Raw genomic sequence first — 27,779 nt, 5'->3', positions numbered from 1 at the left:
GGAGTCAACAATTCTTCACCTATGACATGGTGAATGGATCTCCTCATTGTTGGAAAATGGACAAAAAACATAACATCGAGCACCAGATCAAAAATGTCATTGGGCAATACACCTTCCTCCAAACTCAGTGAGATCCATATATGGAAGTTCTTTGGCATTACACCTCAATATATTTTATGGCACAAATCGTAGGCAGTAGCAATATCCCAACCATGATGCATATTGAAACACAAATGTTAACCAAAGCCACAAAGAACTAAAGATGAATGACAATTGCAGACCCAAGTTATGAAGAACTATAGTAGACCGCTAGTAGGAGATGAAATAAATAATGCACAAACCTCTATCCTTGAATCCAAGGCTGAAAATTGTTGTATACCATGTGAGAACACACACAAATTTTTTCCTCTAAAAGACTTGCTTTAGTACCTTCAAAACCTCACCATAATGTCATAAAGATTGCCACACGAAGAAGGATCAATTCACAATATGAAAACTGGGAGCTGCAGGTACATAATATGACATGTAATGAACAATTTGTATTCCTTCAATCTAAACAACTGTTAATTTCTGACAAAACCAAATAAGCAATGTGATCCTCAGTCTTATCAAGTTTTAAATTCTGACCATCCCATGTATGCAAGGTGTTCAGAAAAAGGTATAAGAAAAAACTATCCAGTGGACTTATCTTCCTGGATTAATATTTTGAGGGCATCATGTTTCTCAATTATGGATAGAGGTTGAAATGATGAAACCAACAAACAATCATAGCCCAAATTTGAAAGGTATAAGCAAAAACTATCCAGTGGACTTATCTTCCTGGATTAATATTTTGATGGCATCATGTTTCTCAATTATGGATAGAGGTTGAAATGATGAAACCAACAAACCATCATAGCCCAAATTTGAAAGAAAATCTGCAAGTTGGTTTCCTTCCCTATACATATGTGAAATACAAACATCCATGCACTCATCAAGGAGCCTCCAAATTTGAGTAAGAATATATTTTAACTTCCAAGATAAAATAGTCCAATGAATACATGCATTTATAATGATAGAGGAATCCCCTTCAATATGTAGCAAATGAAAATTACCTTGTTTTGTTAAAATAAGACCAACTAATAGAGCTTGTGCCTCTACCATGTTATTTGTATTAATAGGCAAAGGAGATGTTGTAATTGCCACAACATCTCCATTTGAATTTCTTATGCATGGACCAAAACTAGAGGGGCAAAGATTACCTCTTGATGCGCCATCAAAATTCAATTTCTAATATCCCTCCTGAGGTGGCCTCCATCCTATTTGCTTATGGGATGTTGATAAAGTTGAAGAATTACCAATTTTCCAACCATTCAGAATGAATAAGTGTTTCCAACTTTTAATAATTTGAGAGTCCCAAGAAGTAACAACAAGATCAAATTTTGTCTTTTTCAAACTTGAATTAGTCACCTCTGAGATAGATCTTTCAATACCCTCCAAAACCATTTGTAAGGTATGACTCTCTTTTCTGAAAGTGCATTTGTTACGCTCCCACCAAATAGTCCAAACAACCAAAGCCAGGATACATTTCCAAAGGTTTGCAAATAATGATTTGGGATAAAGGATTGGCCAAGCTTGAAAAAGATCCCACAAATTATTTTGGAGAGGAGTACTATAATGTAGCTTATTCAATACAAAACTTCAGCATTGATAAGCAAATGAGCATGAGACAAAAAGATGGTCAACTGACTCTTCACACTCATCACAAAAAAAATAGTTAAAGGAGGAGACAATGTGCAATCTATTCAATCTGTCACCAGTCAAAATCCTGTGTTTTAGTGCAAGCCAATATAAATAACCTACCTTTGGAAGCACAATATGATTCCAACAAAATGAGAATGCCCTACAGGTAACTTTATGTGAAACATTTTGCTGCAAAAATGTATAACCCTCTTTTACTAAATAATTACCATCCTTAGCTAGGGCCCATTAAATCTTGTCTTGAGTTCTAGAAAAGAAGACTTGTCTAGAAGACAAAATATATTTGAATTGTCTAATTTCCTAAGATGAAAGTGGTAAAACCGTAGGATCCTTCCAACACACTTTCCTTGAGAATTCACAAACATATGCCACATGCTGATAAAGGTGAGTACCCTAGTGTAGTTCTAACACTTCCATGATATTTAGAGAAATCAAATTGTTGGAAAGTGGAATTTGACCATTCCAAGAATCTCTCCAAAAGTTAACACTAGTACCATCATTAACTTCCCAAGAAATATAATTAGCCACAATATTACAAGAAGCTGTCATGCAATCCCATATAACCAAACCTTTAGGAGGTCCAAAATAGAAAGAATTCTAGAGGGATCATTATTATCTGGATACTTTTGTTGCATAATTTCACACCAAATAGATTGAGGTTTAGTGTACATTTGCCAAACCAATTTCCTACCAAATGTTTCATTTCTTTTAGCAAGGTCATGCACACCTGCCCCTCCAACTGCTGGAATCTGTGACATGTCCTATAATGAAATAAGTGGGATCTTGTGAGAATTATCCATATTACCTATCCATAACAAGCCCTTAATCATTTTCTGAATTTGAACCAAAATTTTGTGGGCAGCTTTAAGATCAACAAAAAAGTAATTTGGAATTGCAGCTAATACTATTTTAATCAGTAGTACTCTCCCAGCTAAGGACAACCATTCGACTTTCCAAGCTATGATTCTATTGTGAATGTGTTGAATGACAGAAGACCAATACGAAGATTTGTTTGAACCCATAAAGAAAGGGATGCCCAAATACACACAAGGTAAGAAATCTTCTAAGAAACCCAATATATGCTTAATTTGATAAAAAATCACTTTGTTTGTATTAAAAAAGTTGATTTTTGATTTCTGAGCATTAATGGCTTAACCTGACATTGCTGAATACAGATTGAGAACATGAAGACTATGCCTAGCTTCCTGGACATTTAACAATCCAAATAAAAGTGTATCATTCGCAAAAAGTGAATATGTTATAGCAATGTTTGTACCCAAGATAATAGCACCATGCAAATTGTTGAGCTTATGATGATGTGAAATGGTCCTGCTAAAGGCTTCAACCATAATGATGAAAAGAACTGGGGATAGAGGGTCTCCTTGCCTGATCCCTTGACTAGATGAGAAGAAGCTCAGAGGTTTTCCATTAATTAGTATTGAAAACCAAGCACACGAGATACATGCCTTAATCCATTTGCACCAATTTCTTGAAAAACCCATTTTGGAAAGCACTTGCAACAAAAATTTTCAACAAACCCTATCATAAGCTTTCATCATATCGAGTTTTATTACAAAGTTTTATTGATTTTTAATTTTTATTCTTTTTTATTTAAAGAATTATTATATTGTAACATATAAAATATATTAGAAAAAATAAATAATGTGATATGTTAGCTTAAATTTTAAAAACATTCATGTAGGATGCTCTATTATATTTAATAATTATTCATCCAAAACAAATCTAATAGTTATTAATATATTTAATTATATATATTTATGTATATGTACATATTTATGTATGTATATATGTATATGCATATATATACATAAATATAAATATACACACACACACACACACATACATATATCTATACATATATATATGTATATATATACACACATGCATATATACATATATATATCTATATACCTTTTTATTAAAAAAATAAAAAATGTATAATTTTGAAATTAGTTTTTTTTTTATTAAAATTACTTTATATTTTTAAAAGTTAACTAATAACTTTCATTAAATAAAATTAAGTAATTATATATCATATGTTAAAATTATTAAAATAAATAAAAATTAAAATACTAAATATATAACATTGAAAGAAAAAATAATATAGAATTAAGTATTGGTAAAAACTAATAACCAAAAAATTAGTAATAATGAAAATAAATTGTTTTTAAAACTATAAATTAATTTCTTAATATAACATTTTCATTTTACATAAACTTCAATATATATCTAATATAAATCTAATATAAGCTTAAGATGTTTGGGATAAAATATAAACAAATATTTAAAAAACAGAAATTGAAAAATAAGTTTAAACCGTCTTTACAAACTTTAACGCATTTCTATGACTGTATAGAAGAAAATGCAGGAGTACGTGAAGCTTGATTTTGCTGCTGTATGTGTAATATCCCATACGTACATACATCCGTCGCCCTTCTCAGATTGCTAAATTTGCAAACTAAATTATTTCCCAAAACGTCACATGGAGTCCCTTTTCAAAATGAAATGTGACTAAAACAAGTTGAACGATTGCTACAGCACGTTGAAGTCATGGAGTTTCCACACACTAAGCCGATTAGGTAAAACGTTTTCAGTCCAACATGTTTTAAATCGTGGTACAAGAGGAGCTGCTTTTTTATTTCTCTGCATAAAAATGTCATCGTCTTTTTTTCACTTGCAGAGGTGAAGGATGTGGGAGGGGACATGTTCAAGGAGGTGCCGTCCGGAGACGCTGTCTTCATGAAGGTCGGTGCTTCGTTTTGTATAAAGGTGGAGGTTTTTCTGGGTTTCTTTTTTTCTAAAGATCTTTTTGTTTATTTTGTTGAAATACTACAGTGGACATTGCATGATTGGGGGGACGAGAACTGCGTGAAGATTCTGAAGCAATGCAGAAAGGCGATTCCAGAGAATGGGAAGGTGATAATTGTGGATGCGGTTCTGAATGCCCGAGAGAAGACGGCGATGAATCCCACTTTTGGTCTTGTGTTTGATCTGGCAACGATCGTGTACACCCCTGGTGGGAAAGTGAGAAGTGAAGAGGAGTGGAAGAATTTGCTGAAGAAAGGAGGATTTCCACGGTTCCATGTTATTGCCATACCGGCGTTGCAGTCTGTAATTGAAGCTTTTCCTTATTAGCCGCTCTGTTGATCTATTTACAGAGTCATGGATTCATAAATATTTAACTTTTCTCTTTATTTGTATGGTATGTCCTCGGTTAATAAGTTTTGTCTATGCTAAGAACTTATATTCATACAATGTAATTATTTTCTATTTCTAATATATTTGAGCACGCTAAGAATCATATAATCATATAATGTCGTTATAATTTATGTGTGAGCAGAGACTAGCATACTTATAATTTTTAGTTCCCCTCTATGGGCAGGAATTCTTACTCATTCATTTAGATGCTATAAATTTTGTTTGTTGGATCAATGAATTTTGATTATTTTTTACGAATTCTAAGTTCTATTAAAAGTTTATCAATTCAAATATATTTTAAAATAGTTAGAATACAATTTATTTACCATGTCATTCTCTCTCAACAATTTAGGCAAGGAAAACAATAATTATCCTCAAGTGAAATTAGGTTGAAATTAAAAACTAAGGCGATGGGAAAAAGCTTGGACGGTTGAAAAGATTTTCACATATATTTTTATGCAATAAATGTTCATTAATGTCATCTTTATCTAAAACTTTATGCAAAAACCAGCTTGTCAATCAAAAAAGAGAATTCTACGCATTATCTTGGAGTGCACAGAAGTCTAGTAAAACATTCCTGCACAAGTTTAGAAAGTAGTAAATTTAGAGGGCAAGGTGCATCACCTCTTTCTGTGCTATGTTGGTCAATAAATTTTTCCTTCCTACTGAGTTTTTGGCCTTTTTCTTACTTCTTATGGGTGTGCTTTTCATGGATCTTGAGATTTTCATTTGAATTACAAGGTTTTGTTGGATACAAGTAAAATAGACAGGTATGTTTCTAGCTCATAACTTTAACCTCTAACCCATAGAGTAGCTACATGAACATCTCCTTCCTACAAGAAACTTTTCTCTTTCTATTTTCTTATGGTTCTTAATTTATTAGAATTTAAGTGTTAAACATAATTATTTTAGATTCTTTTCTTTTTGGGTTTCAACTATAGATGCCAGATGCCTTTCCATGATCTATAAAACAAGTTTTACAAAGCTATATACTAAAAGGCAAGCCTCCTGTTACAATGTCCACATCAAGAATTTTTTTGGGAGGTTTAGCATACCATATAGTGCTTGTTTGGACACAAAAAATAACTAGCCTATACAAGTCAATTTCCCAAAAATCGAATTCAGAAAGGTTGATGCAAGCCTAGAAATTTCACTCATACTAGTTGAAAAATTCGTAGGCTTGGGAGACTCACTAATTTTTTTCTCCTATGATTCCAATTGAGATTCATTTTGATTTGTTGTGATGCTCTGAATGATAGAGGAGATAGCACAATCCCCTTACAATATTGCCTGGTTTGAGTCTGACCACTTTGTTGGACTCTCTTGTTCTTCTCTCTAATCTTTTTAAGTAGGAATGTCCCTGCAGTCATTGCCTCAACCAGTTCATCTTTTCTTAGGAACACTAAATAACAAACAATCACAAGAAAAATAAAACTCGCCTCAAATTCCTCCATATGCTATTAGTTTTGTTTGTTGGATCAATGAACTTTGATTATTTTTTCATAACCCTAAGTTCTCTTAGAAGTTTATCAATTAAAATTTATATTTTAAAGAAATTAAAATATAATTTCTTTACCATGTAATTGGCTCTTAGAAATTTAGGCGATCAAAAAAATATTTTTCCTCAAGAAAAATTAGGTTAGCTTAAAAACTAAGGTGGTGGGAAAAATCTTGGATGGTTGAAAAGGTTGTCACATATATTTATGTGGAATAAATGTTCTCACCTCTTTCTGTGCTACTTTGGTCAATAAATTTTTCCATCCTATTGAGTTTTTGGCCTTTTTCTTACTTCTTATGGGTGTTATTTTCATAGATCTTGAGATTTTCATTTGGATTTCAAGGTTTTGTCACATAGAAGACAAATATACAAGTATGTTATTGGCTCATACCTTTAACGTCTAACCCATATAGTAGTTGCATGAGGATCTCCTTCCTGCAGGAAACTTTTTTCTTTCTATTTTCTTATGGCTCTTAATTTTTTGGAGTTTAACAATTAAAAATAATTATTCTAGATACTTTTCCTTTTCAGCTTCAAATATAGATAATAGATGCTCTGCCATGACCTTTGAAGAAACTTATACATAGCTACATATCAAAATGAAACCCTCCCATGACAAAGTCGATATCAAGAATTTTTTAGAAGGTTTGGCGTACCATATAGTGCTTGTTTGCATACAAAAATAGCTAGGCTATACAAGTGAATTTCCCCAAATTCAAATTTAGAAAGCTCGATGCAAGCCTAGAAATATTACTCATACTAGTTGAAAAATTCATAGGGTTGACAGACTCACTAATTTTTATTATCCTATATTTCCAATTGACATTCATTTTGATCTGTTGCAAAGCTTTGAATGAGAAAGGAGATAACATAGTCCCCTTACAATATCACCTGGTTTGAGCCTGACCACTTTGTTGGACTCTCTTGTTCTTCTCTCTAATTTGTTTTAGTAGGAATTTCCCTACAGTCGTTGCCTCAACCAAATTGTCTTTTCTTAGGAAGACTACATAATAAATAATCACAAGAAAAATAAAAATCACCTCACGTTCATCCAGATGCTATTAATTTTGTTTGTTAGATCAATGAACTTTGATTTTTTTTACCTAAACCTAAGTTCTACTAAAAGTTTATCAATTAAAATATATTTAAAAAAATAGAATACAATTTCTTGACCATGTCATTAGCTCTCGATAATTTAGGCAACGAAAAAAAATATTTGTCCTCAAGTGAAATTAGGTTGCAATTTAAAACTGAGCAGGTGGGAAAAAGTTTGAACAGTTGAAAAGATTTTCACATATATTTATGTGCAATAAATGCTCATTAATGTCACCCATATCTAAATCTTTATGCAAAATCTGTCTGCCAGTGGAAAATGTGAATTCTAAGCATTACCTTGGAGTGCACAAAAGTCTAGTAAAACATTGTTGCCAAAGTTCACAAATTAGTAAAATCAGAGGGTACAGTGCATCACATCTTTGTGTACTACTTTGGTCAATAAATTTTTCCTTCCTACTGAGTTTTTGGCCTTTTTCTCACTTCTTATGGGTGTGCTTTTCATAGATCTTGAGATTTTCATTTGGATTTCAGTGTATTGTTGCATAGAAGATAAATTGATAGGTATGCTATTAGATAATACCTTTAATGTCTAACCCATATAATGGTTGCATGAGCCCCTCCTTCCTATAGGAAACTTTTCTCTTTCTATTTTCTTACGAGTCTTAATTTTCTAGAGTTTAAGGGTTAAACATAATTATTTTAGATACTTTTACTTTTGGTTTTCAAATATAGATGGTAAATGCTCCATCATGACCTATGATCAAACTTATACAAAGCTACATATTGAAAGACAACCCTCCTATGATACAGTCCATATCAAGAAATTTTTTGGGAGGTTTGGCATACCATATAGTGCTTGTTCACATGCAAAAAATTACTAGCCTATATATGTCAATTTCCCAAAATTTGAATTTAGAAAACTCTTTGCTAGCCTAGAAATTTCACTCATACTAGTGGATAGTAGATGGTCTAAGCACTATTTTCACACTAGCAATGAATTCAAGGCCACTACATCCCCAAACCCATATAAAAAATCTCTAAAAGTTTTTTGAAATATTTAGAAAACTCTCAACCAAAAATAAATATTGGCATTTCCAAAGACAATACCCACAAAAAAAAGTTTAATGGATGCATCTGCCAATAAATTCAAATCTCAATTTGATGCTGAGGCACTTCTATGCCAAAAATTGAAAAGATAGAGAAATCATTTTTTCAATTATTGAATATAAATATTAATTGTGAGGATACAATGCACAAGATTTTGATGAATATGTTGGGCTTTATTGCTATACCAATTGTTTGTCTATCGATAGCCAATTGAATCTATAAAACTTGTTAAAAGCTAAACTCCACTTTATCTTTTAAATTCTCAATCTAAATCTCTCACAATGACAAGAGGGTTAAAAAAATAATGCCTCGAAAAATATGTAAGGGTTGTATGCATTCAATTTTTACTAGCGCAAGACTTGGGCTACATTTTAACACTTATATTAAGAGGCTAAAATATATGTAGACAATTTTTGTAGCCTCTTAATGAATATATCCAAGTGTTAAAATGTAGCCCACAAACAAATAGACCACATGGATTTCTAACAGTTATTTTTGGATTTCTAAAATCCATGTTTTCATATATTCATTAAGAGGCTACAAAAATTGTCTCTCGAGCTCAAGAGTCAATTAGCTCTAAAACCCCAATATTTTTAGATCTACTTCTCATTTCTTTGGAATAGATTTGAGCAATAGCTCTAGAGAGATAGGATTTGGTTCATCTAATTTTAAAAATAATTCTAGAGGAGAGTTCAACATTAGAATAATAGATGCTAATACAATTACTCCTATTTTAACTTATTCTTGGCATGTGGTGGCAGTTGTTTGTGGTCTATTTCTCCTAGCTCATATTTTCTTTGTCTAGTCAAGGAAAGCTTTTCTATACCAATTTTTTTAGAAGCTTTGACTAATCGTTCCAAGTGTACCACATGTCATATATTTTAATAGTTAAAACTTGTCATGGGCTTCCTCCAATAATAACCACATATGTCTATCCATGCCACTAAGTGTACATGAGGATGAGATTTTACACTAGTTTTTAAGTCTTTGACTTAATATTATTATTTTAAGGTATTTTTAAATTACTATTTTTTAATTATGGACATATAATTTTTTTTTGGTTGAAAATGTTTAGGTGGGATTTGACATGTATACATATGGTGATTATAAAATAGAGGTATACATACAGTGATTCTAAAATAGAGTTGATTCCTATTTCATACATATATAAAAGGGATATTTTTTTCTATTTTGTTGATTCTTTATAATTGATTTATTGAAATAGATTGTGGAAATCTACTAATATTTTTTTATTCTATTAATTCTAATGGTCTTAGAAGATTTATTGTTATTAATTACATTTGCAATTTCAATTGAAGATAATAAAATAAAGATAATATAATTTAAAATAATATAACTTCAAAACTTATCTGAAGAGTTGATGTGAATTACTAGAAATAGGAACTTTATCCAAGCACAATTTTCTATTGAAATTTTGTCAAGATCATTTTCTACATGGCATATTATCTTTTATTGGCAAATAGCCATATTATAATATTTTATTACGTCCTTTCAAAATTAATTAATATATGTTTTCAAATCATATCTATACTGCAAGTATCTACTATATATACATCTCTATGTTCAAATCATATACAATAGTTTGTAACAAAATATTCATTTTCTACATAAAGTAGATATCATTTGTGCATTCTAAGATCAATAGATGTAGTAGTAAGAGACAAAAGAGTTAATTGCAAATAATAAAACACCAGGTAAGCTATCAATTTTTTATCACAATGTTTTATTAATTGAATTTTCTAATGTCTGTCACTAGGTACTAAATATTTTTGCCCCCAAAAATAAATATCAATTTTCAATTCCAATTTTAGCACACTACGTAAGGAATAGAGATACATCCTGTTATAAATACCAGGTTCACAAGCAAGCTAGAATCTAAATTTATATGTTACTTCTTGATCTCAAAAACATTTGTCCGATTTATTGAATCTAATAATCATATCTATATTTCTTGAATATAGGCAACATAGTCAAACAAAATATTGCCAAAAAAGAAAAGGAAAATAAGGCATTGTTAAGTTTTCCTTAAAATAATAGTCATTGTTAGATTCTATGAACATAGCCAAAATAACTAAATAAGATGGTGGCACCAAAAAAAAACAAAAATAGAAAGTGTTGAAATTGTAGATATAGAGAATTATAAAAACAAAAGCTCAAAACTCTTCTTCAACATTGACAATGCACTTAAGCAAGAAGGACTATCTAGAATTCCAACATTTAGATATAATGTTGGAGACTACCTGTTTGATTCATTACAACTCTTGCTCGAGAATCACTATACATCAACTGGCCTTTGAAAAGGAACTATTCAACACTTCTTGAGTAGTCTAGAAAAATAAGAATTAGAGGCAGTTGATTCTTACAACCATGAATTATATCTACAAATACTTTACAAATTGCACAAAGTTAGGGACCGAGAGACATATTTGCAAAGAATGCATATCCTAAAACAACTAACAATGAACTAGGTCTTTGAGAAGATATATTTTGCATACAATGGTTATCCAAATGGTTGAATGAAAGAATATAGGTTTGGTCATCTACAATAAGAAAATAATACTTACATTTCAATGAATTTTTGACAACTGAACCATACACACTTCTCCTCCATGATGTTAATCCACTTTGTGGTCATTTTGAACCACTAATACAATAAATGACTCCAAGTTTACATAACCAACAAAAAATATGTTTCTCTCAAAAAAAAATTTAATCAGAAATAGAACACAAAATCAAGTAGCAAGAAATGTGAATATGAAAACTACAACCACGATGCACAAAATACACACACAACTTAAAAATAAACAAAAATAGATTATGATACAAAACACTTCCCTCCAAAAGTTAAAAAATATTATTGAAAATCAAAATCAACCAAATGAGTCCGCGAAACAAAAGAATTCCCTCCAAAAGTTAAAAAAGACTATTGAAAACAACAATCAATAACAACTCTTTAAAAAAAGGAAGAGAACATTATCCCCAATTGATGTATTCCAAAAAACAATTGAGGATACACTAACACGCGTGTACAATTTTTGTCAAACATTACATTTTAAGAAAGACAAAAAAATTATGACTTGAACAAAAGGAAACCTATTGTAGATTAGTCAAATCAAATTGCAACACATTATCAAATACCATTTTTTGCAAATGTAATAGTGTGCTAAAGAAATAAAAAATTCCTCAATATGCTACACTACATAATGTTTGAATGAAATGACCAATGGAATATGTGCAAATGCTATCACAATTACAAAAGTGTCTTGTCTCATTGTAAATTACAATTACACAAATTTGAGAATTGGGGCACAAAAGATCTCAAGTTGGCTTAATTGGTTTAATAATCAATGTCCCTGTAGACATTAATGTTACACAAAGAGCTTTGCCTCTATCAATTTCTAGTACAACAACAATTGTTGTGTCCCTAAGAAGAAGACTAGAATGCAAAAATATATTTTATGAGGGAATGGTACAACCAAACATTATTATGCAAGCCCTTGAACAACTAATAATAAGGACACTATACAAAATGCAACATGTCAAACTCGATAGGGATTGGAAACAAGATCCACAAATAAATAATGAGATTGTGGAAAATGATGACCTAAATAACATTGAAATTAAGCATGAAAGTGATATAGAGAATTAACCTTGTGAAACTCAAGTACATGGATTCACATAATCTATTGACATACATAAAATCAAGATAAATTAGTGAAAATTGCATATACACAAAACCAATGTCCCATTGGAATATTCAAAGACAAATATGTGGAGAAAATAAATTTCACAACACTATTTTTTGGCGATCCACACGACCATGACATTAACCAGAAACTATCATATAAAAAAATTACAAAGTGGGAATTGTTGCACTCATAAAGAATTTTTTCATATCACACAATAAATCATTTTTTCAGAATAATAAAAATATGCATACATCAAGTTATGTCCATAATTGTTGGAAATAAAGATGGAGTAACTGAGAAGGGAGGGGTGAATCAGTTACCACAAAAATAAATCCATAGATCCTTAGATGTCTTAAAATATAGTTGCTGCTAATACTTGGTAACCACACAAATAAACGTTGAAACTTGATAGATGTTCTGTTTAATTTATTAAGCATTTAAAGTGATTAACATGCATGCATAAAGAAATAACATGAACACAAGAGACACCAGATTTAACGTGGGAACCCAATTTGAAAAAAAACCACCAAGTAACTAGTTACCAATTTTCACTCTTCTGAAGTGAGCCCTAGTAGGAGCCAACCCTGTTAAAAGTTACAAAACACACTATTAGGTGTGACCCTGTTAGAGGATTTAATCACCCTATTAGAAGTGGAGTTGTCAGAGGTCTTTAGAACAATTCAACCGAATTGTCACCTTGTTAGAGGATTTACAAAATGGATATTAAACCAACTCTGTTAAGATATTTTGAATCACTATTACAATGATTAAAAAGCAACAATGAAGTGATCTGAAATATATGCAACTTATCTTTGCTGAATATAGATCTCTGTTCTGCTTCACTAGATCTTCACTGATCGAATACAACTTTGCAGCCCCATAAGCATATCTAATCCTTCTTCAAAATTTTCTCATATATTCAATATTCACTCATTCCATATCCATATATTTGCACTCTTATGCATCCAAACTCTTACTTGTTATGAATTCACAACTTGACCTTTCATATATACCTTACAGATTGTCAAGTCGGCTCAATTACAAGTTACAACAACTGAAAAAAATTAAATCAATCGACTGCAAACATTACATAAAACAATTAAACTTGATTCTTTAGAACCATAAAGTTCTTCGTTGCCCGACCCAGCTCGGTGACCATTGCTCCAAAATAGTTTCCCCAGTGTTAACCAAGTGAGGCTCAGTAAACACTACAAACCTTGCAACTTCCTTCGGAGATCAAGTTAACTCAATAAACACTGACCTTCCTTCTCTTACCGAGTGAGCTCGGTAAAAGCTAACTTTCTCTTCGATGATCGAGTGAACTCGGTAGTTATTGACTTTCCCTTTGTTAACCTTGGGAGCTCGGTTAACATTAACTTTCTGCTACAAAATATTTTGATGCCCGAGTGAGCTCAGTAAGAGCTAACTTTTTATGTAATGTTCAGGAATGCTCAGTAGTCACTATAAATTACTTTGTTGATTGTTTGAGCTCGATAGACTCTATCTGATGGTTGATATGATATTTGTGTAACATCAAAGACAATACACAATTAACAATTGTATCCAACAATCTCCCTCTTTGGCATTGATGGCAACACAACATGTCATAGTAGAATAAAATTTGAAAACAAGTCTTTCTCATAATAATTCTCCCTCTAAGATAGAGAACTCTCCCTCTTACAGTAATATCCCTCTGTGAAGGAATTACATGGCAAACTCTTTATTTTAAACAAATTTCAGAGAGATATGACAGTAAAACTCTCCCTCTTTGATAACACATTCCAAAGACAACTTAACTCAAATGAATTTTAGTGTAAATTTAGTACTGATTCATATGCAATATATCCTAGTTATGCTGCACCAACTAATAGATCTTCAACCTGGTATGAGTTGATGCATCACTAAAACTTTATTTTAGTGAACTTCAGATAGGGGAGTGACCCCTAATTTACCTCTTAGATATAGGAATGCATCCTTAGGTAATGGTTTTGTTAATATGTCAGCAATTTGTTCCTTTGTATGAACATATTCCAATCTGATCTCCTTAGCTTGCACCAATTCTCTGACAAAATGATATTTTATTGCAGTGTGCTTGGTTTTGGAATGCATCACTAGATTCTTAGATATGTTGATTGCACTTGTATTATTACAGAACATAACAACTGGTTCTTTGATTTCCATCTTCACGCCTTCCAACAATTGTTTAAACCAAACAATATTAGAACAGTTTACTGCTACAGCAACATACCCTGCCTCTGCTATAGATTGAGATGTACAATTCTGCTTTTTGCTTGTCCAAGAAACCAACCTCTTTCCAAGAAAGAATGCACCTCCACTTGTACTTTTTCTATCATCAAGGTCTCTTGCTCAATCAGCATCAATACACATTTTCAAATCCAAATTACCTCCAAACTTATACCATAAACCATACTCTTCAGTTGCTTTCAAATATCTCATTACTCTTTAGATTTCTATAATGTGATTTTCTCTTGGTTTTGCTGAAAATATTGCTACAATACCAACTACAAGGGCAATATCTGGCCTAGTATGAACTACATACTGCAATTTTCCAATCGTAGATCTATACAATATTTGATCTACTTCTTTTGATTCATCTTCCTTGGTAAGTTTTAATCCGATACACATAGGAGTCCCAACTGGTTTACAGTCTTCCATTCCAAACTTTTTCAATATCTCCTTGATGTATTTTGATTGAGTGATGTAGATACCATTTTTATTCTGTTGAATTTGAAGACCAACAAAGAATTTGATCTCACCAAACATAGACATTTCAAATTTCTTGTTCATTTTTTCTGAGAATTCTTTGCATAGATCATCATTCCCTGTGAAAATAGTATCATCTACAAATATTTTTGCCAAGACAATTTTATTATCTGGTCCTTCCTTAATATACAAGCTACTATTATCATTAGTTCTTTGAAAACCAATCTGAATAAGATAGTTATGCAATCTTTCATACCATGCTCTAGGAGCTTGTTTCAGACTGTACAATGCCTTGTGTAATTTGATAACCATGTTCTTCTTATCTAGATCAACAAAACCTTTAGGGTGTTCAATGTAAACCTCTTCATCCAGGATACCATTGAGGAATGCTGACTTAACATCCATCTGATAACCTTTGAATCCTTTGTGAGTAGCATATGCTAGTAAAGGTTTGACTCCTTCCAATCTTGCAACAGGAGCAAAACTTTCTCCATAGTCTATTCCTTCTTCTTGAGCTTATCCTTTGCATACTAGTCTAGCTTTGTTTCTTGATACCTTACCATCTTCATCCAACTTGTTTCTAAATACCCACTTGGTTCCAATCACATTTTTATCTTTCGGCCTAGGTACAAGAGTCCATGTCTTTTTTTTCTCTATTTGCTCTATTTCTTCATTCATAGCCTCAATCCAACTATCATTTTCTAAAGCATCTTTGATATTTCTAGGTTCAAAATCAACAAGTAAACAAGTACCTTTCAACTTGCTTCTTCTCATGGTTCCTTTAGATTTGTCTCCAATGATTTGATCTGCTAAATGATGTCTCTTGACATATTTAGCTAATACAGGTTCCTTGCCTTTTGAATGGATTTCATTATTATCCTCTTGCATTTCAACTTTAGGTTCTGTCTGTTCTAGTTTGGTAGATATTTTCTCGGTAGATTCTAGCTCAGATCCTTCAGACTCGGCAAACACTTTCTTGGTAGACACTGAATTTAACTTGGTTTGTTGTGGCTCGGCTTGAACTTCCTGTAACTTGATTACAAATGACTCAGGAGTAGAAGATTCCTAATTCTCTGATGTAACTGGTACTGTATCAGGTTCAGTGAAGACAAACCTTCTATAATCTACTAGTTCCCTTTTGCTTTATTCAGTCCTTTCTGCAAACTCATCAACTTTCACATGTGCACTTTCTATGACTTTGTGAATAGACACGTTCAAACATCTATATGCCTTACTTTTACATGAATATCCAAAGAATATACCTTCATCACCTTTCACATCAAATTTTCCTTTTCTAGATTCTTTTAAAATGTAACATTTACTTCCAAATACTTTAAGGTAACTTACATTAGGTTTATAGCCATACCATAACTCATAGGGGGTTTTGAATGAGTCTTTCTTCAGTTGTACTCGGTTCAGGGTATAAATTGCAATGCCGATAACTTCCTTCCAGTATTTGATAGCAATGTTCTTTTCAATCATTGAAGTTCTTGCACAATCCATGATGGTTTTGTTCCTTCTTTCAGCTATTCCATTTTGCTGGGGTGTTCCAGGGGTAGATACCTATCTTTTGATTCCTCTTTCAATGCAAAAGTTATTAAACTCATGTGAAATGAATTCTCCACCTCTGTCTGACCTCAAGAATTTTAATCTTTTCCCTGTTTCCTTTTCTACTCTGGCCAAATACCATTTGAACTTTTCAAATGCTTCTGATTTGTTTCTTAGATACATGATTGTCATCATTCTTGAGTAATCATCAACAAAAAGAATGAAGAACTTTTCTCCAGTATAGCTTTCAATTCCGATGGGTCCACATAAATCAGTATGCACAATTTCTAATATATCTTTAGACTGATAGTTTTTACTTTTAAATCTAGTCTTTCCCATTTTTCCAATCTGACAATTTTTGCATAGACCGACCTCAGGTTTCTTTATGTTAGGAATGCCTCTTACTTTCTTGAATTTTCTTATTTTTACCAAATTATCAAAGTTCACATGACAACCTTTTATGTCATAACCAACTTTCTTCTACTTTAGCAATGAAACATGAACATTCACCTAGTTCAAGATAGAACAAGTTACCTTTAGTTTGAGTACCTAATCCAATCAGCTTTCCTTTGCCATCCAACAGTCTTGCTTTATCATGCATGAATTTTACTTTGAATCCCTTATTGAGTAGTCGTTCCACACTTAACAAATTATTCTTTACTCCTTCTACCCAATAGGTATTATCACATATAAGTTCCTTGGTTAGAGAGATTCTTCCTCTTCCTTTTATACAACAAGGTTCATTGTTACCAAATCTTACATTGCCATCATCATAGTCTTCAAAGTATTCAAACTTAGTTTTGTCACCAGTCATGTGATGAGAACAACCACTATCTATGATCCATGTATCATTCTTTCTCATATGAGAAATGAGTCCCATTTCCTCATCATTATCAGATTCATCTTTCACAGCAATGTAGACAATTTCATCTTCTTCTTCATCATTAGAATCATTAGATTCTTTAGCCATAAAACATGTTTTCTTACCTTTATACTTGAATGATTTGAAATTTTTCTTGCCATTCCATTTGTGATCTTTCTTCTCATCTTTATTCTTCTTGTTTGGACACCTAGCAGCAATATGACCAACTTCTTCACATGAAAAATAGATTAGGGGTACTTTACCTTTGTATTTTCCTCTGCCTCTAGAATATTTCCTTGCTAGAAGGGCTTCAATTATGCATTGCCTTTCTCCTTGAGTGAAAGTTTGGCTTCAAATGCTGATTCAATGTTCTTGGAAGCTAGAACATAGTTATCAAAGTTGTCTAGTTCAAATGCAGTCAATCTTCCAACTATAGCCTCTAGATTTATCTTATGATCTGCTTCACATCTTCTTTCCAGAATTGCAAAAACTTTGATTGCATAAATGGGATGTAGAGTTCTGAGAACTTTACTTATAACTATCTCTTCCTTGATATCTCCTCCAGATGCTTTGATTGCACTGACACATGCTTTGACTCTTTCAACATATTTTGTAATGTTTTCATCCTCTTTCATCCTCATTTGATCAAATTGTCCTCTCAGACTTTTTGCTTTGGCTCTTCTAACATTATCATCTCCTCCATAGATCTCTTTCAGCTTTTCCCACATTTCCAAAGCAAATTTGCAATCCTTGATATCTTCAAATTCTTCATAACTCAGAGCAGATGCTATATCTATCACCATAATGTTGTGGGTCTTCTTTTCAACAATATCATTGATAGATAGTGTACCGGCTATTTCTGCATAATTTTCATCAAGGTATTTTAGTCCTATATCTCCAATAGAAGCTAGATGAAGTCTCATCAACCCTTGGCATGCTGAGAAGTTGTCCCTGTTAAGTCTTGGAATTTCTCTCTTATAAGACATCCTGATATTTAGCTTAGATCCTTCAAATCTTATCCTGCAAGCACCAAGAGCTTTGATACCAATTGTTGGAAATAGAGATGGAGTAACTGAGAGGGGAGGGGTGAATCAGTTACCACAAAAATAAATCCATAGATCCTTAGATGTCTTAAAATATAGTTGTTTCTAATACTCGATAACCCCACAAAAAAATGTTGAAACTTGATAGATGTTTTGTTTAACTTATTAAGCATTTAAAGTGATTAACATGCATGCATAAATAAATAACATGAACACAAGAGACACCGGATTTAACGTGGAAACCCAATTTGGAAAAAAACCACCAAGCAACTAGTTACCAATTTTCACTCTTCTGAAGTGAGCCCTGTTAGGAGCCAACCCTATTAAAGGTTACAAAAAACACTATTAGGTGTGACCCTGTTAGAGGATTTAATCACCCTGTTAGAAGTGGCCTTGTCAGAGGTCTTTAGAACAATTCAACTGAATTTTCACCTTGTTAGAGGATTTACAAAATGGCTGTTAAACCAACTCTATTAAGAGATTTTGAATCACTGTTACAATGATTAGAAAGCAACAATGAAGTGATCTAAAATATATGCAACTTATCTTTGTTGAATACAGATCTCTGTTCTGCTTCACTAGATCCTCACTGATCGAATACAACTTTGCAGCTCCATAAGCATATCTAATCCTTCTTCAACATTCGCTCATATATTCAATATTTTCTCATTCCATATCCATATATTCGCACTCTTATGCATCCAAACTCTTACTTGTTATGAATTCACAACTTGACCTTTCATATATACCTTACAGATTGTCAAGTCGGCTCAATTACAAGTTACAACAATTGAAAAAAATTAAATTAGTCGACTGCAAACATTGCATAAAGCAATTAAACTTGATTCTTTAGAACCATAAAGTTCTTCACTGCCTGACCTAGCTCAATCACCACTGCTCCAGAATAGTTTCCCCAGTGTTAACCAAGTGAGGCTCGGTAAACATTGCAAACCTTGCAACTTCCTTCGGAGACCAAGTTAACTCAGTAAAGACTGACCTTCCTTTGCTTACTGAGTGAGCTTGGTAAAGCTAACTTTCTCTTCGATGATCGAGTGAACTTTTTAGTTATTGACTTTCCCTTTGTTAACCTTGGGAGCTCGATTAACATTAACTTTCTACTACAAAATCTTTTGATGCCCTGGTGAGCTCAGTAAGAGCTAACTTTCTACGTAATGTTTAGGAATGCTTGGTAGTCACTATAAATTGCTTTGCTAACCGTCTAAGCTTGGTAGACTCTGTCTGATGGCTAATATGACATTTATGTAACATCAAAGACAATACACAATTAACAATTGTATCCAACACACAATATGGATTAGAATTGGTAAGGGACAACTTAAAGGAAGGAAGCTATTAGAAAAAAGATGTTAAACACAAACCAAACTTAGAAAAAAATATTTAAATAAGATAAAGGGTACATCAACTTCAAAAGAATCTATATATGTCCAGACTATGCACATCAACTAAAAAAAGATAGCTTTTCCATGATATGATAACTAAGGCCTCCAACATTTTCCCTCACATTTACTAGTGCTAAACAAAACTGGAAGGCCCTAACCAACACACTCAAACAACTATACAATAATCACCAACCAACAACACAAAACAAATCAAATATGAGGAAAGAACTTAACACATGAACTAATTAAAAAGGATCCAATAACTTGTGTGTGATACTATAGAAAAATACCCTAAAAATTTGATACTTTTAGACCAATCCTTTTTTGGAAATGTACTCCATTTCTTTTTGGAAACATAATTCCTGAATCAAGGAAACAAGCATGGTCACTTTCTGATATGGGTCAAGGATGCACCTATCTATAGAAAGCAAGCAATGCAAGTATTAAAAATTTCATTGATGCATATCTTACATGTGAAACTTAAAAGTTTGATCCAAATATATCTATTCTCAGTAGACATCATCATACAAAGCAATGAAAAAGATTTTAAAAAAAAAAAAATTGTAGACATAACTTTCTATTTCCACCAATCAGAACAATGAAAATACTTGAGCCCTTGTTAGAAAGAGACAAAAGCACATGCTCAATAGCCAACAAAATTCAATGCAAACTTCAAGTTACAATGTACAAAACATCCTTCACATTTGACAACTTCCTCAGAGAAATTAACATAACTGAAGAAAACTACATTATCACTTTAAGGTCAACAATTCATAGACTAACAATCTATCTCCAAAAAAATCTCTCAGAAATCTAGAATAATAACTTTGGAAAACCAATCCCTCCTCTACAGAAAACCTATACATGTGCACAATTTATCCTCAATCCATATGCAATAGAAATATACTATAGTTCATGCATAGAAAAAGTTGACAAGTCTATGAAAAATGATTTCAAGCAAATACATGATGATCATCATCGAGACAATATAGATATGCACTTCAAATGATAGGAAAACTTGGAAATTCTCTACTAAACCTACAACAAATGTGCACTCATCAAGCATCTCATTTAGTTTTACCACCACCACTACACTCCAGTTTTAGAAAATGCATGTTTATTGACACATGATCACATAATGACCACACATTTATATTGAAATGAGTTGAACAACTAAAGAAAGAAGAAGAAAACTCTAAAAATATAATGTGTAAACCACTAATTTAATATTGCCTATGCCGCCCTCAAGTTATTGCTAACTTATGTTTAGAAAAAATTGTATCAAGTTACAAGAAAGATAGAAGTAAGGTCAAACCAAAAACTAAACCAAACATCATATGTTTCATTAACTTCAACAAATATTTATAGCTAGAGAACTATTATAGGGAACAATTTTTACTATATGTTCCCTTCATTGTAACTAATGATACATTCAAAGAAAATTATGACTCATGGAAAAAAAATTACTTGTATAATGAAAATATAATTCAGAACAATTGAGTTTAGTTGTTATACAATACAAATTCAATGTGGGGTGATATTGACAATGCTATTGACGCGATAAATAATAGCGAAGACAACAAAGACAATATCTGCCAACAACCAACAATTAGAAAACTTGACGAACAATATGACATGCATGAAGATATCAAAACCAAACTTTGTAACAACTTGAAAAATATAACTCCATCAAATAATGAACAATAAAGACTACTAAAACTTAAGAAGAAAGCTAAATAGAGAGCAATAAACAATCATCAATGATATTGTAATGAAAAATCTTAAGGACATCAAAACTCCTATGCATCTGTTTCTAAATGGAGGAGCTGGAACTAGGAAAACACTTACAACAACCCTTTTTCAAGCACTTATTCTCATTTACAAAAATTTCATTGATAATGATCTAGATAAACCTAAAGGCCTAATAATTGCATACACAAGAATGGGAAGATACAGTATAGGTGGAGCTACATTGCATTCAACTTTTTACATACCTTTCAACAAATCAAATTTCATTCCACTAAATACAAAAACAATAGATACAATGTCAAAGAACTATATAATCAATTACATGTAGTTTTCATAGACTAAATTTCATTAGTAGGTTCAACCTTCCTACGTTACATCGACAAATGACTATGTGACACAATTCAATTATCAACATCATACTTTGGTAAACTTGACACAATTTTTTGTGGAGATTTCTATCAAGCACTTCTAGTGCTTGACTTAGCCATTTTTGACAAAAAACCATCAACAACAAAATTAATGCCTTATAATTCTTGAGTTGATAATGTGAAATGCTATTCACTAGCCACTACAATATGTTAGAAAGATGAGAAATTTGTTTCAATTCTAAATAACATACATCTAGGACAACAAATACTTGATGATATACACTACCTCAATCGAACCTTTCTTCAACCCCCACCTATTGATCCAACATTCCCATATCTATGCTATAGGAAAAAAGAATTCAATACATACAAAAACAATATGGTTTCTAGAGTTCTTGGGAACTACATGATATTAGATGCAATAGACTTTGAAGATGAAAATATCAATGCAATGCAACTATATACACACACAATGATTCTACCAGCTTAAATAGTTGTAAAGCCAAAAATTCTCATCATAATTTTTGCAGGAAACTACAACACAAAAGGTGGCCTTGTAAATGGGTCAGATGGAATATTTAAGGCATATACCAAATAGAAAGAAGTGGAAATATGATGTAACCTAGTCCTGTTAAAGAATAAATAAAAAATTGACACAACATAGATGTTTTAGAATGCCATAATTCTTTATTGAAACTTTTGCAACTCTACTCTACCACTATAATGAAATAAAACAACTACTTATTACAATTTTGAAAATTACCATACTTGGTAGATGTTTGGGAAAAATGAATTTTTCAATTTTTTGGTAATTTTTAAAACTCAACCTATGAATTCATTTTTTTCTCAAGAAAAACCCCCAACTAAGGAAACACAAATTTCCAACTAATCAAAAAAATCAAAAATATGATTTTGGACTTATTAAAAAAACAACTTTCTAAAAAAATTGAAAAAAACACAAAAAGCTAATTTTAGAGATCAAGATGACATTTCAGGCAAAACCCACATCTGAGTCAAAACGTATGACCCTTGGAAGTAAATATCAACCAAAACCCACATCTAAATCAATAGCCTTGAAACTCAAATGCCCTTGCATCAAAATAGTTTGGATATAGTTCAAGAAGACAAAAGTAGGTAAAGAAAAAAGAAATAAACTATTCCAATATTACATTCAAGGCATTGAAAAAGAATGGGTTCCCATTCTCCAAATTGCAACACCCATCCCTAAAATATTGACTACCGAAAATGTATGCATCAAAAAATAATTTTCAATACAAGTAGCATGTGCAAGGATAGTACATAAAGCCCAATGCCTCATAATGGATGGCCTTGCACTTGATCCTAATGGCATAACACAACATAACTTGACATATACAACACTTTCAAGAACAACACCTATTAATTCATTATACCTCTTAAAACCTTTGACTCCAACAAGATTCAAAATTCACAAAAAAAATCCATTGAGAAATGTCTCATCTATACTCAAATGCAACAAGGAAACTTGAAAGTCAATTGTCTTGTATAGTTCACAATGCACACATATTGCTATGCACATTGAACATGTGTAGTCTACATGCTCATGTAAATGACATTCTAAATTATTATGAAAATGTCCACTGATATCTTATGCTTGCAAGAACTACATTTTGTCCCATGCAATACTGATATTTTCTTTGGAAAATATAATAACCATTCAATGTATCATATACATAGTATTATGATACTTCAAAAAATCTTCTAGTGGCCAATTCAGTAAAACATAGATAAAAAAATTAAAGACATAACAATTATGCTTAATCAATCCAATTCTCAACTAAATTTCCATAATCTATACACATGACCACATAAAATCATTGACAAAATCAAAACACTTCTTACTAAAATAGCAACAAACTGCACATCAAAAAACAAGCTTTACATTGTTGGAGATTTCAACATAGACATGTTGACACAAAACACAAACACAACAAAACTCATGAAACATATGAAAAAATACAATATTCAATTCATGTTAAATTAGACACAAAACATAAAAAAACTACTCATTGACCATGAATGGACAAATTCACCAGCAAGTACATGCTCCATCTACAAAATTGAAACATAATTGATAGACCATCTTGCAACATTCATATAGCTATATGCATTTTAACTCTAACCTGGGTTATGTCTATAGTAGCAATGAGTTCACCAAAGCGACTAACAAGTCAACTACAACAAGACCAATAGGAACTCGCTAAAAGGTATTTTGAATCTAAACATTGAAATCTTTTCATTTTTACAAATATTTTAGAATAAAAAACATTTACCTTTAACTATTACAGGAAAAAAGAAGACAACCAACAATCTATATCAATAGAAGATCTTAATGCCAAAAAGGCAAGCCAAAGTTTCAAAGGTGATGTCTTGGGTTGTTTACAAAGCTTTCTTGGACAAAGCAACTAGGACATGTGATGTTCTACATGCTAACCTTGTAGATTCCAAAGCAAAGCTCATTATAGCACTAAATGTCAGTGGTAACAACCTTCTCAGCAAATATGAAATTAAAATAATCCCAGGCATGACATTAAGAATAGTAGAATTTGACATTGCACCAAAAATCGATTTTGTTCGAGGAGATAATGATTTCATACTACTTCTAAAAGATTCTAGCATAGTTGAGACAATACCAGCTATATTGTATGAATACAAATTCATCACTAGTATAGCTATAAAGAAGTTACTTGCAAGCACAATAGACTATTGCACTAGAACAATTGGTGTTATTGTTCTAGTGACATACAAAAAAGGTACTCAAAATGTTCTTTGAATTAAAGATGAAAATAACAACATGAGTAAAGCACCAGTAAGCTCACGTTAGAAATGCTTTAGAATAACTGAGAGGGGGAGTGAATTAGTTATTCAAGGTCCAAATGTCCAATTCAAGATTTTCTTCAAGTAAAGCCTGCCTAATATATTGTTCATTCATCCAATCTTAAACACTCCTATCCAGCAAGTTACTGTAAATCAGCATGCAAACATAACCCATGAAAATATCAACACATGACACAGTGATTTACATGGAACCCCAATTTGGGAAAAACCACTAGTAACATGCTACTCAATTCTCACTCTTCTAAAGTGATGGTTTGTGAAAGGCCTGCCTTGTTAAAGGCTACAACACACTATTAAAGGTGACCTGGTTAAAGGATTTAACCACCTGTTAGAAGTGGGCCTGGTTAGAGGACTTTAGAACATTCATTTGGAATGCCACCCTATTAAAGGATTTACGAATGGCTTTTAAGCCAACCTAAGTCCATAGGATTTTTACCCTAATTGATACAATTTCTAGAGAGTAACAACAAGAGCTTTTGACCTGATTACAACATACAACTTATCTTGTAAATTTTAGATACTATTTTAGCTCTTCACAATTTTCCTGGCTTTCAATCTCTACAACTTTTACAACTTGCCCTCCTTTCAAGTTTGGTCTTCTTGAGTCCTCATGCTCAATGTACCAGTGTAATCTAACTTCTGACCACTTATCAAACTAGAGTCTCTGTGCTATGTTCTTTCTTCTCATTGACAACTTTTTCTTGACACCCTTCAACCACTTCACAATTTGGCATACTGACAACTCTTTCTTATTGGTCTATGACTCCTTAAATAGAAGTATGGAATTTATTTTCACACTCAATTCTTCCCTTCTTTGATTTCTATCTGAATGGGTTAGGTAGGATTCATTGAATGTAACCCACATTTTGTTCCTCCTAGAAACATCATGAAAAATCCTCTTGAATTAGCTCAAGAATAGTTTACATAGAATTCTATACCACCAGCTCATCATCCTTATCCTCCATCTAGTTCAAAAAATTCAAGGTAACAAACTTATCGGCTCAAATATTGTGAATCTCTAACTTTTTAATAATTCAATAGCTTGGCACTATTGAAATTTTGGTGCTTGGTACATAATGTGTTATTCGACATCAAGTACACTTTACTGATGCTTGACACCTACTGTGGATTCACTCGGGATCCACTAAGTTTTCTGATGCTTGTCACCTGTTACTTTGCTTGGCATCTAAATAGGTTTGGCTCCTTCTATATCACTTGGAACACACTAGATTTTTCATTTGCTCAGCACTAACTGAAAATTTACTTAGCTCGAACTAACTTTCTCAGCACTTACTAATGAACTTAGTTTAAGCTTTGCAATCAATTTTGTTCCAACATATTCCTTCAATGTTTTTAAGTGTGGCCAACCATTGTATCTTCTAGTATGTTATCAATACATCATTTAACTATTTTCTTAACTAAACCTTACACTTCATTACAATACCATAACTCAACCTTTCCCTTAGGTGCTTTTGTTACATCTTGTTGATTAAATCCTCTTCATCAATCAACTAAGTGATAGTACTTAGATCTTATAACCAATTGTCATTCCTACAAATATCAGGTTTGACATCAATGACCAAACAATGATTGAAAATATTCTTTATCAATAATTTCCCTCTTTGCAATCAATCTTCTTCTCACAATGATCTTTTCAATTGAAAACATTCCTTATTAACAATCTCCCTCTTTGGCATTGATGACAAACCAAAATGATCAACCATCACACCAAACTATTCAACCATGTTATTAAAATACTAACTAGGTTAGAACAGTAAGTCAAAAGATAAAAAGAAATTTTGTTACCATCAATTTTCACATCTCCTTCTCTTGATCTACTATCCTAATTGCTTTAGTTCTACTTTTCCCTCTTAGTTGTTGTATCCTTTTTCTTTCCTTTCTGCCCTTCTTACACTATTTCTCCCTCTGCATGCATTGCTTATCTTCTACTAATATCAATTTCTTCATTCTTCTCCCTCAACTATTGATTAGTTTCTTGTTACTTCTCCCTCTTTGAAAAAAATGCCAAATACATATTATTTCAGCATCTTAACATACAAGTGTAGCATTTGCAGGTTCTTTCAATTTCTCCCTCTATCACCTTGGTTGTGACTAATTTGAAACTTCATCACTTTGATTACTTCAGGCATGATCCTAAAGTAAACATCATTTGCATCAATGTGTAATATTTAAACAATCAACTCATTTGATGTAGGGTAGTCTTGCTTTTACTTCAAGTAGCCTTGGCTAGGGGTATCACCCCTAACTTACCTCTAAGATACTCAAAAGCATCTTTAGGTAGTGCTTTTTTGAAGATGTTAGCAATGTGTTCCTTTCAACTAACCTATTTCATCCTCACTTGTTTTTCTTCTTCCAATTCTCTTACATAGTGATCCTTAATTGCAATATGCTTGGTTTTGACATGCATTATAGGATTCTTTGATATTTTGATAACACTTATATTATCACAATAAAGTATCACAAGCTCATTTACCTCTTCCATCATGCCTTGCAACAAATGTTTGATCCATACAATATTAGTGCAATTGATAGTAACTACAACATATTCAGCTTCTGTTTTTGACAATGAGGTACAATTTTGTTTTTTGCTGGTCAAAGTAATCAATTATTTACCTAAGAAAATTTCTCCTCCATCAGTGCTTTTTCACTCATGAATATTGCCTCCCCAATCTACATCAGTGTAGGCTCTCAACTCAAACTTCTCACTCTTCTTATAGTATAAGCCAATGTAATCAATTTCATTTAGGTACCTCAGTATTCTCTTTACTACCATCAGATGATTTTTCCTTGGATTTTTAGAAAATTTTTCCACTATTCCAACAACTAATGTAATGTTTGGTCTACTATGTACAAAATA

At 32.1% G+C, this 27,779-nt stretch overlaps 1 pseudogene; it reads left to right on the top strand.

The window, feature by feature from the left end:
• The window catches only part of LOC149578798 (xanthohumol 4-O-methyltransferase pseudogene), a 160,915-nt pseudogene extending 156,019 nt beyond the window's left edge, over nucleotides 1-4,896 (top strand).
• Nucleotides 4,897-27,779: the final 22,883 nt, after the last annotated feature.

Source organism: Cupressus sempervirens, chromosome 1 (assembly GCF_028749045.1).
Source record: "Cupressus sempervirens isolate cs-2001-9-10 chromosome 1, ASM2874904v1, whole genome shotgun sequence".
Lineage (NCBI taxonomy): Eukaryota > Viridiplantae > Streptophyta > Pinopsida > Cupressales > Cupressaceae > Cupressus > Cupressus sempervirens.
The sequence above is the reverse complement of the archived record's forward strand: the minus strand, read 5'-3'. Positions and strand labels throughout refer to the sequence as shown.